General features: G+C 42.9%; 1 long non-coding RNA gene across 3 annotated transcripts in view; it reads left to right on the forward strand.

The window, feature by feature from the left end:
* The first annotated feature begins 5,766 nt into the window (after window positions 1-5,766).
* The window catches only part of LOC120398407, a 47,278-nt gene continuing 34,923 nt past the window's right edge, over window positions 5,767-18,121 (forward strand). Inside the window, exons 1-2 of one of the 3 annotated variants that reach the window (XR_005594358.1) lie at window positions 5,767-5,828; window positions 11,728-11,774. This is a non-coding gene — a long non-coding RNA (uncharacterized LOC120398407). Of the gene's footprint in view, window positions 5,829-5,946; window positions 6,051-7,882; window positions 8,071-11,727; window positions 11,775-18,121 lie in introns of those variants that run through there. The other 2 variants (XR_005594359.1, XR_005594360.1) reach the window with 2 other exon arrangements.

Here is an 18,121-nt window from a genome sequence, read left to right on the forward strand (position 1 = left end):
GAAAATTGAAGGAACAACACTGTGATCCACAAAATTGAGCTGGATATCTAGGCTCTCTCTATAAAGAATGCGGAGGCACCTAAGAATGTGGTCTACAAAAGCCAGCATGCACGGTGAGGAGCAGCCTAAGCTAACCAATGGGAGATGCTGAGGACAGGGGTGTATCCTCAGCCCTTCCCCTCTCTCAGATATAGGTACCTAAGTCCAGGCTGCAGGGAGTCCCTTAGCTCTTCTAGTCACCCATGAATAGGAACCCATGTCCTGGAGTCAGGGACCTTAGGGCACTGAAGTGGCAGCCTAGGGAGCCTCTGCACATATTCTCCCCCTGTGCCACGCAACTCCAAAAATCCAGTGGCCATATTCCAAGTAGTCTTGGGTGCTTATGCAGCCTCTGTACTAGACCAGTGACAGCTGTACTCTATGAGCTAAGATCAAGTGTTCCCTGGCACCGACAGCCCACTGCGCCCGGACATCGTCATCACGGACGAGGATCGGAAAAAGATCATCCTCGTCGACGTGACAATCCCGTTCGAGAATAGGACCCCGGCCTTCCGCGAAGCCCGAGCCCGCACACTTGAAAAGTACGCTCCCCTGGCCAACACCCTGTGGACAAAGGGCTATGAGGTATACACCGACGCTCTGATCGTCGGGGCCCTGGGCGCCTGGGACCCCTGTAACGAGCACGTACTGAGGACCTGCGGGGTAGGCCGTCGCTAAGCGCAGCTCATGCGACGTCTAATGGTCTCAGACACTATCCGGTGGTCCCGGGGCATTTATACAAAGCACGTCACCGGCCACAGCCAATACCGAGAGTGAGCCGGCATGACTTCGCGCACCCACAATGAGGAAGAGACCTGAACACTTCCTCTGTCGGACCTTATCCCCTGAACCCTGAACGCACCGAACCGAACTGAACTCCACCGTATGAGCGTCATCCTATCCTCATTACTCGGCCCACTTATTTATATCTATGATTACCTGTAATTCCTGTATGAGCGATGTACCCTCACTGCTTGCTGACTGTACCTTGATTCATTCACCTTAAACCCTCCCATTGGGGATACTGCAGACTGTATGTGTTATGCACTATCCAATGTCAAAATCCTAACATCCCTCTATACTCTGTATGTTACCCCTGATGACTATTAACTGAATTTTCAATGCTCTGTGTCATTTATTTTTAAACATTTTCTAATAACATTTTAAATCTGTTCTTATCAGTTTAATTCTGTTTGATGGACATCTGTAACACTTGATCAGAAGATGGATTCTCCTGCTGCCATTTCTGAAAAAATTGATGCTGCTTTGAAGATGTATTCTGCTGCTGCTACTTTGGAAGAAAATTCTCTCTCTGCTTCTGAGACACCCCCAGGTGCACTCTCGGTGGCTGCTGCTGCCCCTGCATCCTCAACCTCTCAGAAAGCTCAACAGAAACCTATCTTGAAGATCATGCATCATGGAAGATACAGACCAACCATAAAGATGAAAAAATCAGCACCTGGCTGAAGAAAACCTCTGCAGGGAAACCTACCACTACAAGAATGGGTCTTCGGGACCTCACATCCAGGAGCAACAACATCTCGCCAGTTCCTCAGGAGGAGGACCCCCGGAGAACCTTGCCCACTGCCCAGGACCGGGATGTTGAGTGCTGCCCTGCTGCTCCTGAAAAGGCTTTTTCCAGAGGAGCCCCTGCCGACGATCCAGGACCAGGATACTGATCGCTGCCCTGCTGCTCCAGAGAGGGATGTTCCCGAAGGAATCACCTCCTCAACCCTGGACCCCGAAACTGCTTACCACCCTGCTGCACAGAGGAAGGCCGCTCCAAGGGGAACACACTCCACAGCCCAGGATCTTGATACCACATGCTGTCCTTCCGGGCAAAGAGATATCCTGGCCAGTGAGTCTAGCACCTCCCCAGGAGTGACTTCAACTCCTCAAGCTTCTCTGCCAGACCGAGAGGAATCACCTGGCAAGTCTGCAGGCACAACAGAGGTCCGCCCCACAGAGGGTGAGGCAGGGGAAGACGACTGCATCTACCTCCAGTACCCGATCCCTACAGGCCTCCTCCTCTGCCCCTTCTGCTTCCCCATCCATGGAGTCCAGACCCTCGGGCTCTCAGCAAACACGTTCGTAAGACCCACAACAAATGGATTGACTTCTGGTGTAGCTGCTGTGATCTACCCTTCGAGACTCAAAAGAAATGTAAGTACCAACAAACAACATACAAGGGACCCCTCACAACCATGAAGGTCATTCCCACTGACACCCTGTGGGTTCCAACCCTGTCTCCCACTGATGGTCTGGCTACAGCACCCCAGCCAGCATTCCCAGAGCCACAGCACGTAAGGGGGGACCAACCGCCAACTGAGGGAAGCGCGACACCTGGCTAGAGGACTGACCGACAAGACGACGCCATCAAAAGAACCAGCCCCATCTCCAGAATCCCCACACTGAACACTGCTGTGAGGAGTATCACCGCCATCTCGCATGTCAGCAACCTCACCAGACGCCACAGTGACCTCATAGAAACCATCCAGCACAACAAGGATATAAGATGGGGCAGCAGTCCCCCACAGGTAACCTCATGCCTCCTTTCCATAGGAGCAACTAGCACCGCCCCCCAGGCCGCCCGGCAAGATCTAGACAACGGAGGAGCCTCCTGCAGCTCCCAGATCCCACGGCCAGATCTCGCCTCCTCCAAGGTTGCCCAGAGAGACTCTGACTGCCCAAAATCCCATGCCCCACTGAGGAACCCCCAGACAGATACCGCCCACAGAAGAACCAGCGCTTCCAAACATGACTGCACCCCCCAAAAGCCCAGCACTGGTGCTTCCAGAACCCCACTCCCTCCTGAAAGATCCAGCACTGCCTCGGAGACACCAACAGCTGCCCCCCTCACCACACCAGGACCCCTTCCTCAAGATCCACCTGAACACCACTCCCCAGTCCGAGGGACAACAAGGCCGCAGGCCGTCCCTGGAGCACCTGAACCTGTGGAGACAACGCAGCAGGAAGAGCAATGGCCATGAGTGAGGGTCGCCATGCCGTGGCAATCCTCCTGGACAGAGGAGCTGGCAAAGGCTGACAACTTCAAGAACTTCAACACCCTGATGGACAGACTGACTGTAGAACTATCTGCGAAAATCACAGCCAGAAGGAAGGAACCCCAGGAGGGCGCATGGACCACTCGCAGATTCCCAGTGCCAAGCCGTAACAACACCACCAGAGAAGGCAGGAGAGGGGATGCCGGACGCCTCTATGATCTGGCGGCTGCATCCCGTATCCAGAAACTATACAGGATGAACCGCCCGAAAGCCATGAGGGAGATCCTCAATGGGACCCCCTCCTACTGCATCATCCAGCCCGAGAGGCTCTACCCATACTTCAAGGATGTGTTTGATCACAAGGCCCAGACCGATGTGCAACGCCCAGAGTGCCTTCTCCCACTGCCCTAGATCAACCCCACCGAGGACCTGGAGCAAGATTTTTCCCTGCAGGAGGTGCTGGCAAGGCTGACAAGGACCAAAACCACCACCCCTGGAAAAGATGGCATCTGCTACCACCTGCTGAAGAAGCGATCCCCAGGATGCTTGGTGGTGGCTGCCATCTTCAACAAATGCAAGCAGTTCCGCCGTGCTCCCTGCACCTGGAAAAAGTCCATGACTGTACTCATCCACAAAAAACGCGAATGAGATGACTCCGGCAACTGGAGGCCCATCTCCCTGTGCTCCACCATCTACAAGCTGTATGCCAGCTGCCTGGCAGCAAGGATCACGGACTGGTCAGTGTGCAGGGGTGCTGTCATCTCAGTGCAGAAGGGCTTCATGTCCTGTGAGGGATGCTATGAGCACAACTTCCTTCTTCAGATGGCCATCCAGGAGGCCAGGAGGTCCAGGAGGCAGTGCACCATAGCATGGCTTGACCTGACCAACACCTTTGGTTCCATACCCCAGCATCACATCTTTGCCACCCTGGGAGAGTTTGAGATGCCAGAAACCTTCATCCAGATCCTCCAGGACCTCTACAAGAACTGCACCTCCACCATCCACACCACTGACGGAGAGACAGACGCTATCCCCATCCACTGGCTCCCTGGAGGCTGAGTTCAGGAGAGAGGGGGGAGACCTGTCCTCTCTCTGATCCTGCACCCACAATGCCTTAAGATGCCTAGAAAAGAGGATTGACTGCCGCTGAAAGTGGTGCGAGGAGCACCAGGAGCTGGGAATACTGGTGCCAGGCATAAAGACCCTGGACCACACCATCATCACCCCAACTGCCAGAATGATGCTGGAAAGGACCCTGAAAGATGCCATCCGCTGCCACTATGCTGAAAACCTCAAGTGGAAGCTGGACCAGGGCAAGGTGTTCGAGGTGTCCATCAAGTGGGATGCCAGCAACCACTTCCTCCCTGGGGGCAGCTTTACCAGGTTTGCTGACTGGTTTGTCCACAGGGCCTGACTCAACTGCATTCCCCTCAATGGAGCCATCCGCCACAGAAACCGGGACAAGCGCTGCAGGAAGTGCGGCTACGCCAGCGAGACTCTGCCCCATGTTCTGTGTGGAAGCAAACAGCACTCCGGAGCCTGGCAGCACCGCCACAACACCATCCAGAACTGGCTGGTGAAAGCCATCCCGCTGTCCCTGGGGAAGATCACCGTCGACTCCGCCATCCTCAGGATGGACAGTAGACTGCAACCTGACATTGTCATGACAGACACAGAAAAGAAGAAGGTCCTCATGGCAGGGCTGCCCAGAGGGGAGTGTGGGGGGCAAGTGGGGCAATTTGCCTCAGGTCCTGCAGGGGCCCCCACGAGAATATAGTATTCTATAGTATTGCAACTTTTTTTATGGAAGGGGCCCCTGAAATTGCTTTGCCCCAGGTCCCCTGAATCCTCTGGGTGGCCCTGCCTCATGGTAGATGTCACAGTGCCATTTGAAAACAGGTCACCGGCCTTCCATGAGGCCCGAGCACAGAAGGGGTTGAAGTACACCCCACTGGCTGAGACCCTGAGAGCCCAGGGCTACGAGGTCCAGATACATGCCCTGATCGTGGGAGCCCTGGGCTCATGGGACCCCCACAATGAGCTGGTACTGAGAGTGTGCGGAGTCGATCGACGCTATGCCCAGCTCATGAAACAGTTCATGGTGTCCGACAGCATCAGGTGGTCCAGAGACATTTATACAGAACACATCACAGGATACCGTTAATACCACATTGAGTAATCTAGACCGCCGACCAGGGAAATAACCCACTTCCTTCTCTGATGAATCAAGGGACGCACCCCACCCATGTACTTATTCACTACACCGATACTGACTTGGACTCTTAATACATTCCATGGGTGGCATACCCGACCCCACTTATCCACTGACGCTATAAAAACTCCCGTACCCCAATCTGGGTCTATACTGGTTATGTGATATGTATGTATCTCTTCATCCTTGTAACCAATACCTGTAATCCCTCATAACTCAAGCCTGAACCCAGATGTACAGTACCTTCCCTCTTAACTTGTGTATATTTAATTTTAAACATTAACTTTAATAACATTTGTAATTCTCAGATAGCAGTGGCATAGCTCTGCTTCAACTTCAGGCATGAGGACTAGATTTCACCTCTCTATGCTTCTGCATTTGACTAGCCAAAAGCCAGAGAACTAGATTATCAACTGATGTGAATCAACAAAGCTCCATTTATTTCAATGCCTCCATGTCAATTTATACCATGTGAGAATCTGGCCTAGATTAATTAACAATACAGGTGAAGTTAATTTCACCCTTCACCTGCAGCCTTGAGTTATAGGAGGCTTAGCTCTTTTGCATTGAAGGTTAGTCTTTTTTTCTCTCTTGTAGTACATTCAAGGATTGTCCATTATGAGAAAAGGAAATTAAAAGAAACTATATTAGTGATGGTATTGTTATAGAGTTCTGACAAAATAAATCAATCCGTAATGTAGCATTTAAAATGACAGGCTTTAAAGTGACATTAACATTGGGAGAATGGGAATGAAACAGTTATGCTTCTGTGTGTTCAAGTATCTTCAGGAAATGTGAGTGTCAAAGCTATAGAAGAGAGTACCAGAATTATTTATATTTTAAAATGTTCAAAATAAGCAACACTTTAGGGTTGTAAAATGTTCTAGGAGAATTCACAAAATACTGTTCAAAGCAGGACTGATCTGAAGCCTGGGTGAGTTTTTGTTCCTGTTACTACTGAATATATCAATTCATGGTACCTGAGAGAGAACTTTTACAACTACGATTAACAGATACAGTAATCTGCTTTGTTACTAAAGGAGAGAGATTAAGAAAGACAGTTTTATTTTTCAAATGGGAAGATCATCCAAATATCTGATTGTGGATTTTCATTACAGCTCTTTATGTAGGTTAATGTAATCTTGAGAATTATACCATATGGTAGGTAAGATATGAGCTAACAATGAAGATTTAAGGATATAGCTTGGGCTGGATGATCGCATAATTGATTGGGGTCCATACAGCCAAATTCAGAGGTGATGTGTAAAATGCTCTAACATAGCAGTAAGTAGCTGTAAGGCAGACTGAAGAACTGTTAAGTAGTGTAATGTAATAAAAAGACTATGTAAGAAGGTGTAAATCATAAAAAGAAGAAAGGGCCTACTAGTACTGAACATCCTGTTGTTTGTTGCTTTTCCTACTATATTCTTCTCTTTTGGGAAATTGTTACTTGAGTTATACCAGTTAAGCCCTGATACTGCAATTGAGTCCATATTAGCTAGACCTTTATATTAACCTCACAGGGAATCCCCAGGGACACAGACATCTGCCTGCATTGTTCCTTTTGCAGGATAGGTGCCTCTGATTTCCTTAAAGATGGCCTTTTAAATTTGGCCTAGTGAATCTAAGGGAGTGTAAAATTAAGTGCAAGTGAATTTAATCTCATGAACCCTACAATATGCAATGGTATGGACATACAATGATGTAAATTAAACCAAAATAGATCAACCAAAATGTTCAGAATGTATTGCACACTTAAAAAAAAAAGTGTTGAATGAGCTGATAGAGCCACTAGGGGATTATAGAAGTGGGTTTTTTTTTGTGTGTGATAGAAAGCTTGAGACTTTACTGCCATATAAAAAGTACAGTAATACTGCTGGTGATATTTCCTGAAGGATTTTCATTGTGGTTGTGTCTTTGTTTTTGTCAGGTAGCAGCAACCTATTTCAACCTGTATGCTTTGGTGTTATTGTTTTTGTCTTCTGTGCCAGTGTGTAAAATGCTGTATTTTGACTGTGGGCAAGAATATAGTTTCCTTTGCTGAAGGTTTCATTGGCATGCTCTTTCGAACATGTTGCAATGCTAAGCAGTAATTAGCAATATGCATTTTGTGTGCCTGATAAACACAGTGCTGGGTTGGTTTTTTTTTTTAATTAGTATCTTGTTTGTCAATTTGATTAAATTGACTTAGCACCAACATGTTGATTTCCACTGTTCTTAACTTGAAATCCTCCCCTGCAGTGGAATGCCAATTGATATAAAATAATTGTGGTGTACTAAGTATAAAATAATATGCTCTTTAGTGGTCTAACAGAACCCAGGAAAATGAATTGTGCTGGGATAACTGTGTTTGAGCTTTTTTGTCTCTTGGGTGACCTAATCAATATGGTGCTACTTCTGTTCCTTATTAAGCTGAGTAAGGTGATGAAATGTTGTGATGATACAAAGCTGGTGAAGAGGCAGAAGTCAATTCAAATGCAGATGGCATTAAGATTTAAAAAAACCTTGAAAAGATTAGGAGAATTGGCATCTTAATTGCATATGCAAGTCAGTGCTTGGAGTTCTAAGGTAACGAAGGCAAAACCAAGGAAGGGAATATAATTTTAAATATACTGCCTTAGACCAAACACTCTGTGTGGAAGAAGGATTGAGAGTTTGGTGGACTAACTGTTACTTCAACTCCTCATATAGCATTTATTGCAGTGGGGAGGGAAAAACAAACAGAAAAGTTCTGTAATGCATAAGCAGAGAGAGCTAGTTGAGGCCGGAGAAGATTCTTCCAACTGCTAATGCGGCTGTAGAATATTGTATGAGGTATGCTGCCCTTGTAACATTATAAATAACTTTACAATTGTTCATTCACTTTACACTTTATCAGAAATGGTATCATTTAAAGAGAAAAACAGGTGTTTGTTGTTTGTTTTTAAACCAAACTGTGCTATAACCGTATATTATGAATCAAAATGAAACAGTTTCACTTTATACTCATAGACTAGCATAATTCTGACTAGAGCAATCTAGAGAGACAAGGTGAGTGAGGAAATAGGTTTTATTGGGCCAGCTTCTGATGGTGAAGGAGACAAACTTTTGAGCTATGCAGAGCTCATCTTCAGGTCAGAGCAATCTAGTTTAATTATAATCTCTTTCATCGGTTTGAATAAAAAGTCTTTTTTTTTAATCTCTGTATTAGTCTTCAAATAACAAAATGTGGTTTCTATTAAGGCCCTGACCCTCCACTGCATTTATTATGAAGGGACTGTTCCACTCACACACATCCCCATGAAGTCAATGGGAGTTCACCCACAGAGACACAGTAGCCTGCTGATGTGCAATGAATTGTAGGATGGCTGCCTAGCAGGTTAACAGTATAAACACCATAAGACTTTGGAACAAGTGCACAGGGGTTAATGCTAGCAGCTTCAGCTACAGGATTAGGGCTTAAGTCCAAGGTCCTGTGAACCGGTCTGCACAGGCATAGGAAGGAGTTCAGTTGTGTGGGGCCTTGCGCAGGATCAAGGCTCCAAAATGGATAGTCTTGGCCAACATTTTAATAGTAATCCCCACTGGTTTCAAAATATTCCTCTATTTCCAGGTTTGATTGTTTCCATAAGCAAGCTTGCCCATCCTAAATGCACCAGTTGTAAGATTCCCTACTAAGGCTCTCATTCTTCAATTTGCTGTTGGCATCCACTCTCATATTCAGCAGCATCTGAACCACTTCATATTATTACCAGAGACTTCCTGTACTGGTAACCATAGAGGTTTTTTTAGATACAGAGGGCTTGATCCTCAAAGGAACTGATCACCGTTCACTAGGGGCCATGATCATTGTGTCTCAATATCAGGCCTGAAATTAGGGAGACATTGGGAGACTTTCTTGAGCAGGGAGGGCAGGATCAAAACTCTAGGACTTGGAATACTCCTACATATACCAGAGCTATACTGCATCCAAACCCTCCTTATACATCACAGAAGATGTAAAGTCATCTCAAGTCTTAGAATTTTTTCTGAGCACAGAGTTTAATTACAAATGTCACTTTCAGCAGTTTTTCAAGTGCATTTGGTACAGAATTTTGGAAATTGGTCTTCATTAAAACATAATGAGCACAGAAATTTCAAATGCTATTTGGTGCTAATGTGCAACTATACAAATTGTCATGTGCCAGACTTGCTCCTTTTTTCCCCTCTTCCTCTTAACTAAAGGTTTATCGGGCAGATCCACTGTCTCACTTGCCCTCTCTGGCAACCCCTCTGGTTTATTTGTTATGACTGAAATATCTTTCCTGCCAGTATACTTATTGAATTTTCTATGTCTTATGACCACAATTCCTATTTGTGTCAGTGTTTTCAAATAAGGGATTTCTATATAATGTGTTTTACAGAATTGTTACTGCGAACGACAAAGAGTTGTTGGGAATCTTTGTCCACGTAAATGTGTAGCTTAAAAATGATTTCTGCATGATTCCAGTGTTTTAAATGGAACTGGACAACATGTACAATTAATTCAGGGCTGGAAGTTCTATATTTAGGTAATTTTGCTTTTGAATCTAGTCCAGGGGCAGGCAACCTATGGCACGCCTGCCAAAGGCGAGCTGATTTTCAGTGGCACTCACACTGCCCGGGTCCTGGCCACTGGTCCAGAGGGCTCTGCATTTTAATTTAATTTTAAATGAAGCTTCTTAAACATTTGAAAAACTTTATTTACTTTTGATACAACAATAGTTTAGTTCTATATTTTAGACTTATAGAAAGAGACCTTCTAAAAACGTTAACATGTATTACTGGCACGTGAAACCTTAAATTAGAGTGAATAAATAAAGACTCATTACACCACTTCTGAAAGGTTGCCAACCCCTGATCTAGTCCTTCCGATGAATTAAAAAAATAGACAAAACTTAGCTGTAACCTTTATAACAATTTCAGAAAACAAGGAACTATCATCAAGCTGTAAAACAGCAGTTAATTACAGTGACTGTAAAAGTGATGTAGACTACCAGAAAATTGCAGCTATCTGGAAGGATGGACAAATATAAACAGCATTCATTCCTTGCTTATGGAGGGACTGAAAGAAAATATTGAGAGATTGAGGTCTATCATCTCTCAGCTATCTTTGATGTATAACTATGTTGTTGGAGACTAGGGCTGCATTAGATGGCAGGCAGGCTATATGACTAAAAAAGCTCACCATGGAGCTGGAAGCTGAAGACTTCAGGTGCTTGTGTGGCTCTGGGGACTGGATATTTGGGGTGAGATTAAGCTCTGATCCTGCAGTATGCTGGTGAGTCAACTCAATAGAAGTTGCGTGATCATCAGGCTCCCAAGTAAAAAGTGAGGCTGTGTAAGTATGCTCGGCTACACAAGTACTGTGAATCAGTGACTCAGACATTTGGCTTGTAATGTTTTTAATAATTTAACCATGAATATTTAATAGGTTTAACATTTCATGTGTGTGTTTTTAAATTAAACTTTAACTTTCTGTATTTTCTTATCTCTTATTAAACCTTTTAAACAAATCAAATATTAATGCTTTCAATATGCTGTGGAAATTTAAAATCATGTTAACAAGGAAGTTACATTTCATTTTATGAAATGTATCTTTTAACAAGCTCTGGGTGTAGGTTCTTTATTACCTTAAGAGATTTAAAAATCAGAATTTTCCCCAGGAAAAAATGGAGACAGAGAATTGGATTCAGTCAGAACTAAATCAGCCTTGTATGTTGCATATAAAGTAGACCCTTAGGTCCCCATCCTGCATGATATTCAATATCAGTGGATGGATTACACAGAACAAGTTCAAGTTACTGGCCTAAATGACAAAGCTAAGTATGTGCAGTTGGGTACATATACAAATACCTGATTTGCACATCTACATGAAATATTTGCATACATATATTTAGATGCATCTAAATATATCTAAAGTAGGCACAAGCAAATGTCTGCACACAATTGTGCCCGCCTAACCAATGAGAATGTGTTTGCAACAATGAAACAGCTGGTAAAAATTAATTTAATGTGTATATGTTATATAGCATTGGCCATGTCAGTTTTAATAATATGATCTATATGGCAACCACTTGTATTTTTAAGTAAATATCAGTAACATAACTTGCAAAGCAAACCATAGAACTTACGTTTCCTTTTCACTACCATTTTCTGGCATCTGATAGTCCCATTCCAATTCAACTAAAATCTTCACAGAAGTCCATGGGTTCTGGATCTTAATCAGAATTTAACAATTAGCTACTTGTAGCTTTACTCTTACCAAATAACTTTATGAAGATTAAAATAGCACTCAGATACCATGTACAAACAAAGCATATTCAAATATGTCAATATAATTTTCCCATGTTAGATATGAGGCTTTCTGCCTACATTAACTGTATGTCATGAAACAGTATGACTATCTGTAGCTTTTTGAAAATGAAACAGCAAGAAGGTCACATGCAGTATATTTCTTGTCTTCTCTCACAGATACCAGCTGGTGATATTAAAAATCAACAGTAACTATTACAGATGTGGTAAGTGGTCTGGAATTAACTCCAGTACTTTATATAATTGAGGAACATTTAAAGAATCGGGCATTTTCTCCCTAAGGTACTCTCTGTAATATGTAGTTGTAGCCATGTACTGGGACATCACTTGTCATTGCTTCTTTCGAACTGTGAGTAGCAGTAAATTATACTTTAAAAAAGAAATCTCTCTCTACTAGTAAATATAATTTTCAAGACAAACTTCCTTAAAAAACTACTCAGCTGTCTCTCAGTTGCAATGTGGGGAGGACCGAGAGACTCCCTCAGGGTCTTCTGCAGATTGATTGATTGCGAGTTTTTGTTTTTTGTTTTTCTCCTCTGTAAAGGAGAAGGTAAGATCCTAGGATCCAAGAAAGAGAAGATCCCAGTGACCGCATCTCCACTAATTTCTTAGTATATTGGATTGTATTTATACATCCACCAGGAGATGTGACCATAGTCTGCCACAATCTACTAGTCTTGTAGTATGATAACCAAATTGGGAAGAATTACTTCTAGCTAATTCTGGTATATCAGCCATTGATCAGAAATTGAAGTGTTTGACTTCCAAATGACTATTCTTTCCCTTCTATTAATAATGGCGCCTCCTCCTTCAGTCTATACAAAATGCAGCTATTAAAATAATCTTTCTTGCCCATTATTCTGATTGCATTAATCTTTCCATTAGCTCTCTCTGTTCTATTGCATTGCCCCCTTTTGACCCTAGTAGCTAGTCAGAGTTTGAGACTCTGGGGACATTCCAGTTGGGAGTGACAACTGGTGATGGGTAAATCTTTGATACAGTTTTGTTTTATTTACAAAGTGCTGTGTCCTTGAGCACAGAAAAAATCAAATAACAGGAAACAACTTATTTTGCTCACAGAACCAAAACCACTGACCCAACCCAAAAAGTTCTCCCCAGGCTTCTTCTTGGGTCAGACACCAGACTTTCAGCTGCTCCTTCCAGCTTTCTCTGTCTTTTCCTGGTCCTGTCTCTTCTGCCTGTAGATGCACAATACTCAAAGCTCCTTCACCCACACAGTCCAAATAACTCCTGGGTGGGTTCACAAGCCCTTTCTCCTTAAGTCGGGACGGGGCTGGAGCTTATCCTGACTTGTTAATTGAAGAGGTGTGTCACCAATACCTCTCAGTATTATAGAATTAAGATGAAGGCCTTGACAAATCTGCCATTCTTATCTGCTCTCATCATTTACCATTTCAGGACCCATCAACTCCACTTTGCCAACATTCCCTTGTCAGTATCTCACGCAAACATCCCAACGACATCTTCCATTCTATCCCCTTGGTATAAAATCCTCTGAGCAGTGATATTAGGATCCATAAAGCCACTGAGGTGGTCTTCACTAAATCTCTTCCCCCAAGACCTACTTCTTCCATGATGTTTATAATAAATCAACCAACTAATAAGGGCTTAATGGGAGCATATGGTGATAGTCAAAAATAGACTTTTTTGGCAAACATTTCCACTGATATTTCAAAAGGCAAATAAATAAATGACCTGATCTAGTAGTTTATAATTATTTGAAAAAAATTGCAAATGGTTTGATTCTAGAGAGGAAGGATGATTTTGTGCTTACAGCACTGGATTTGGGATTCAGAAAGTCTGGGTTTCATTTCTGGCTCTTCCATAGACTTTTCTGCAAATCTCTTAATCTTTGTGCCTTGGTTTCCCATCTGGAAAAGGAAGATAAAGCATAGGTGAAAGGATTGCAAGCTTATCTGTTCACATTGCAAGCTCTTCAAGGAGCTAGCTGCTCCGATGGGTGTTTGCACAGTGACGTCACAATAAAACAACAATGCAAATAATAGTTCCATGCATCCTTTCCCCCTGCCTTTGTATGGCTTTTGAGCTTTTACTCTCCAGCTCCCCTCTAACCAGACATGTCTCCTCAATTCTCTGAAGCTCCCAGCCATGTGGTGTTGACAGCTCAAGAGAACTGAGAGTAGGCAGCATAGCTTGTCTTCTCCTGCTAACTTTGGTGATATTTATGCAACAAGGGTAAAATGATCAAATCACTGAAACCTAAAATGATTTACTTTCATGTGACTGTCCTGAAGATGGTGTGGAAAATGAAAACCATCCCATCAATCCATGGACAGTCTTTGCAGTTGGAGCATAGCCATAGTACCCTTTTGCAGTTGCTCGTGATTACTACACAAAGGCTCTGGGTCATTGTATCCACATGAACATCAATCTAGTAGACTGTTCACCTTTCCTGCTCCAATGCTCTCTTCTGCACCAGCATATTTAAAGCCTGCACACAGTGCAGTTTTCCATGGAAGCATTGCAGGGGTTCCATGCTATGCAGAACCTTGAGCAGGCCTGTCACCAAAGGGGCATTTCGCTCTGTGCTCTTTTGCTCCCCTCTGTAGCCCATAATGGTGGGGAAAATCTAGTCTCTAGTTTGGTACCAGTTGTCATGATTTTTAGTCCTTTGCAAAAATTTGATCTAGGATTTAGAAAGATGTTTCCCATAACTTTGAAGACTATGAAAATAATTCCCCTCTAGTTTGTAAAATGTTTTTTAGTACATCAGAAGCAGGAAGCCTGTTAAACAACCAGTGGGGCACCCTGGATGATCGAGATACAGAAGGAGCGCTTAAAGATGATAAAGTCATTGCAGAGAAACTAAATGGATTCTTTGCTTCAGTCTGCATGGCTGGGGATGTTAGGGAGATTCCCAAACCTGAGCTGGCTTTTGTAGGTGAGGAATTGTCACAGATTGAAGTGTCACTAGAGGAGATTTTGTAATTAATTGATAAGCTTAACAGTAACAAGTCACCGGGACCAGATGGCATTCACCCAAGAGTTCTGAAAGAACTCAAATGTGAAATTGTGGAACTATTAACTATGGTTTGTAACCTGTCCTTTACACTGGTTTCTGTACCCAATGACTAGAAGATAGCTAATGTAATACTAATATTTAAAAGGGCTCTAGAAGTGATCCTGGCAATTACAGACCAGTCAATCTAATGTCTGTACCAGGCAAATTAGTTGAAACAATAATAAAGAATAAAATTGTCAGACACATAGAAAAACATAAATTGTTGGGCAAAAGTCAACATGTATTCTGTAAAAGGAAATTAGTAAGACACAATCTATTAGAGTTCTTTGAAGGGGTCAACAAACATGTGGACAAGGGGGATCCAGTGGACATACTATACTTAGATTTCCAGAAAGCCTTTGACAAGGTCCCTCACCAAAGGCTCTTATGTAAATTAAGTTGTCATGGGATAAAAGGAAAGGTCCTTTCATGGATTTGAGAACTGGTTAAAAGACAGGGAACAAAGGGTAGGAATAAATAGTAAATTCTAAGAATGGAGAGAGGTAACTAATGGTGTTCCCCAAGGATCACTCCTAGGACCAATCCTATTCAACTTATTCATAAATGATCTGGAGAAAGGGGTAAAAAGTGAGGTGGCAAAGTTTGAAGATGATACTAAACTGCTCAAGATAGTTAAGAACAAAGCAGACTGCGAAGAACTTCAAAAAGATCTCACAAAACTAAGTAATTGGGCAACACAATGGCAAATGAAATTTAATGTGGATAAATGTAAAGTAATGCACATTGGAAAAAAATAACTCCAACTATACATACAATATGATGGCAACTAATTGAGCTACAACAAATCAGGAAAAAGATCTTGGAGTCATCGTGGATAGTTCTCTGAAGATGTCCACACAGTGTGCAGCGGCGATCAAAAAAGCAAACAGGATGTTAGTGTGACGTTATTGATATAAATGGGAACCATATAGAACATGGGTTGCAACCAAGGTCCTGTGGTGGCACCAAATCCTAAGTAAAGGGGGTCATATAAGGTGTCTAAGACCAGGTTCTGGGTTGCTGGTTATGATTATGCTGTCTGTATGTCTGTGTATCATTTTGTAGTTTAAGTATAAGTATTGGCTCTATACTGTCTGTATTTTGTATTATGCTCTGCCTCTGGGAAGTGTCCCAGACAAAGCTGATGTTAGCCCTGCATAGCTGGCTTGATGGCCCATTAAAGGGCCATCAGCTACACAATTGACCCATGGAGAGAAGGCAGACACGCCTTGTGACTCAGCAAAGTATGCAGAAACTTGTCCATGTGACTGCAAACTCCATTTTATTTTTGCTGTAAGTTTCCACCGTGAGGACAAAGGGATTCTTACACCTGGAAAAGTTTATATAAGGCTGATGCATCATCTCCATCTGGTCTTCAATCCTGCTTCTGACCTCTGGAAGGACTTTGCTACAAACTGAAGCTCTGCACAAAGGACTGTTGACCCATCCCAGCGGGGGATGTTCCAGAGACTTAATCTGAACCTGCAGTTTACTCCAGCACTGCTGCAAGCCTGAACTAAGAACTTTGCCATTACTGTATGTAATTGATTCCATTTAACCAATTCTACCTCTCTTCTCTACCTTTTTCCCTTTGTAAATAAACCTTTAGATTTTAGATTCTAAAGGATTGGCAACAGCGTGATTTGTGGGTAAGATCTGATGTGTATATTGACCTGGGTCTGGGGCTTGGTCTTTTGGGATTGAGAGAACCTTTTTCTTTTATTGGGGTGTTGGTTTTCATAACCATTTATCCCCAGGACGAGTGCACTGGTGGTGATACTGGGAGACTGGAGTGTCTAAGGAAATTGCTTGTGTGACTTGTGGTTAGCCAGTGGGGTGAGACCAAAGTCCCTTTTGTCTGGCTGGTTTGGTTTGCCTTAGAGGTGGAAAAACCCCAGCCTAGGGCTGTTACTGCCCTGTTTAAGCAATTGGTCCTAATTTGGCACTCTCAGTTGGGTCCCGCCAGAATTGCTCCGTCACAGTTAGGAATCATTAAAAAGGGGATAGAGAATAAGACTGAGAATATCTTATTGCCCTTATATAAATTGATGGTACGCCCACATTTTGAATACTGCATACAGATGTGGTATCCTCATCTCAAAAAAAATATATTGGCATTAGAAAAGGTTCAGAGAAGGGCAACTAAAATGATTAGGGGTTTGGAATGGGTCCCATATGAGGAGAGATTAAAGAGGCTAAGACTTTTCAGCTTGGAAAAGAGGAGACTAAGGGGGGATATAATAGAGGCATATAAAATCATGAGTGATGTGGAGAAAGTAAATAAGGAAAAGTTATTTACTTGTTCCCATAATATAAGAACTAGGGGCCACCAAATGAAATTAATGGGCAGTAGGTTTAAAACAAATAAAAGGAAGTTCTTCAGACAGCGCCCAGTCAACTTGTGGAACTCCTTACCTGAGGAGGTTGTGAAGGCTAGGACTATAACAGGATTTAAAAGAGAACTGGATAAATTCATGGAGGTTAAGTCCACTAATGGCTATTAGCCAGGATGGGTAAGGAATGGTGTCCCTAGCCTCTGTTTGTCAGAGGGTGGAGATGGATGGCAGGAGAGATATCACTTGATCATTACTTGTTAGGTTCACTCCCTCTGGGGCACCTGGCATTGGCTAGTGTCAGTAGACAGGATACGGGGCTAGATGGACCTTTGGTTTGACCCAGTACGGCCATTCTTATATAGGTAGTTTTGGACACTATCAAATTATAGATCAAGCACTAACTAAATAAGGTAAAATACACAATCATGCAAGGTGCTGATGACCCTTATGACACTGATTTATTTATTTGCACTTTTGGATATTTCAAATCCACTAAAGACTTGTAAGTGTGTAATGTCCCAGAAAATTTGCCCAAATGTTTTTGGTGGTGGTTGGTCATTTTTTTTGTCTGTCTTTATAAAACGTTTCCCTATTTTTAAAATTATTTATATTTTATTTTAAACACTTATATGACCTGACAAACTTATCAAAGCTGAAGATTTGTGAAGCTCAATTCTCCAGAAAGCTTTTTGAGTTAGCTAGGCTGATGTCTCACTGCTGATGATAGTGACAGACATACGTGTGTCTGTACTTACATGTCTGAAGAGCAGTGATGCACCAAACTCAAATTGAAATCTAAAAGATTTTTTTAAAATCTTTTTTTCTCTATTTTAAAGCAGCATAGTATGCATCTTTTGAATTAATATTATATATATTGTGTATGAAGAAAAAAGTAGATATGCAGATGGATAACTTTTTCAAGGGGGAATGTGATATTTACTAGCTGCTAAATAATCAAATATATAAACATATTGACTATACTTTTAGTGTCTTGCTGCCTCACCAATATGTCCCTACAAGTGACACATGCATGACTTTTTTTTTAAAGCCTTGTGGATAGTAAGAAGTAGAGAAAGTAAGATGATCTGCATACCCGACCAAGTGGTATTCAAACAACTGCCACTGAACACTCTCTAGACCGATCTAAAAAACATACAAAGTTCTAGTTCCACAT

The sequence above is a fragment of the Mauremys reevesii genome, linkage group 2 (assembly GCF_016161935.1).
Source record: "Mauremys reevesii isolate NIE-2019 linkage group 2, ASM1616193v1, whole genome shotgun sequence".
In the NCBI taxonomy this organism is placed as follows: domain Eukaryota; kingdom Metazoa; phylum Chordata; order Testudines; family Geoemydidae; genus Mauremys; species Mauremys reevesii.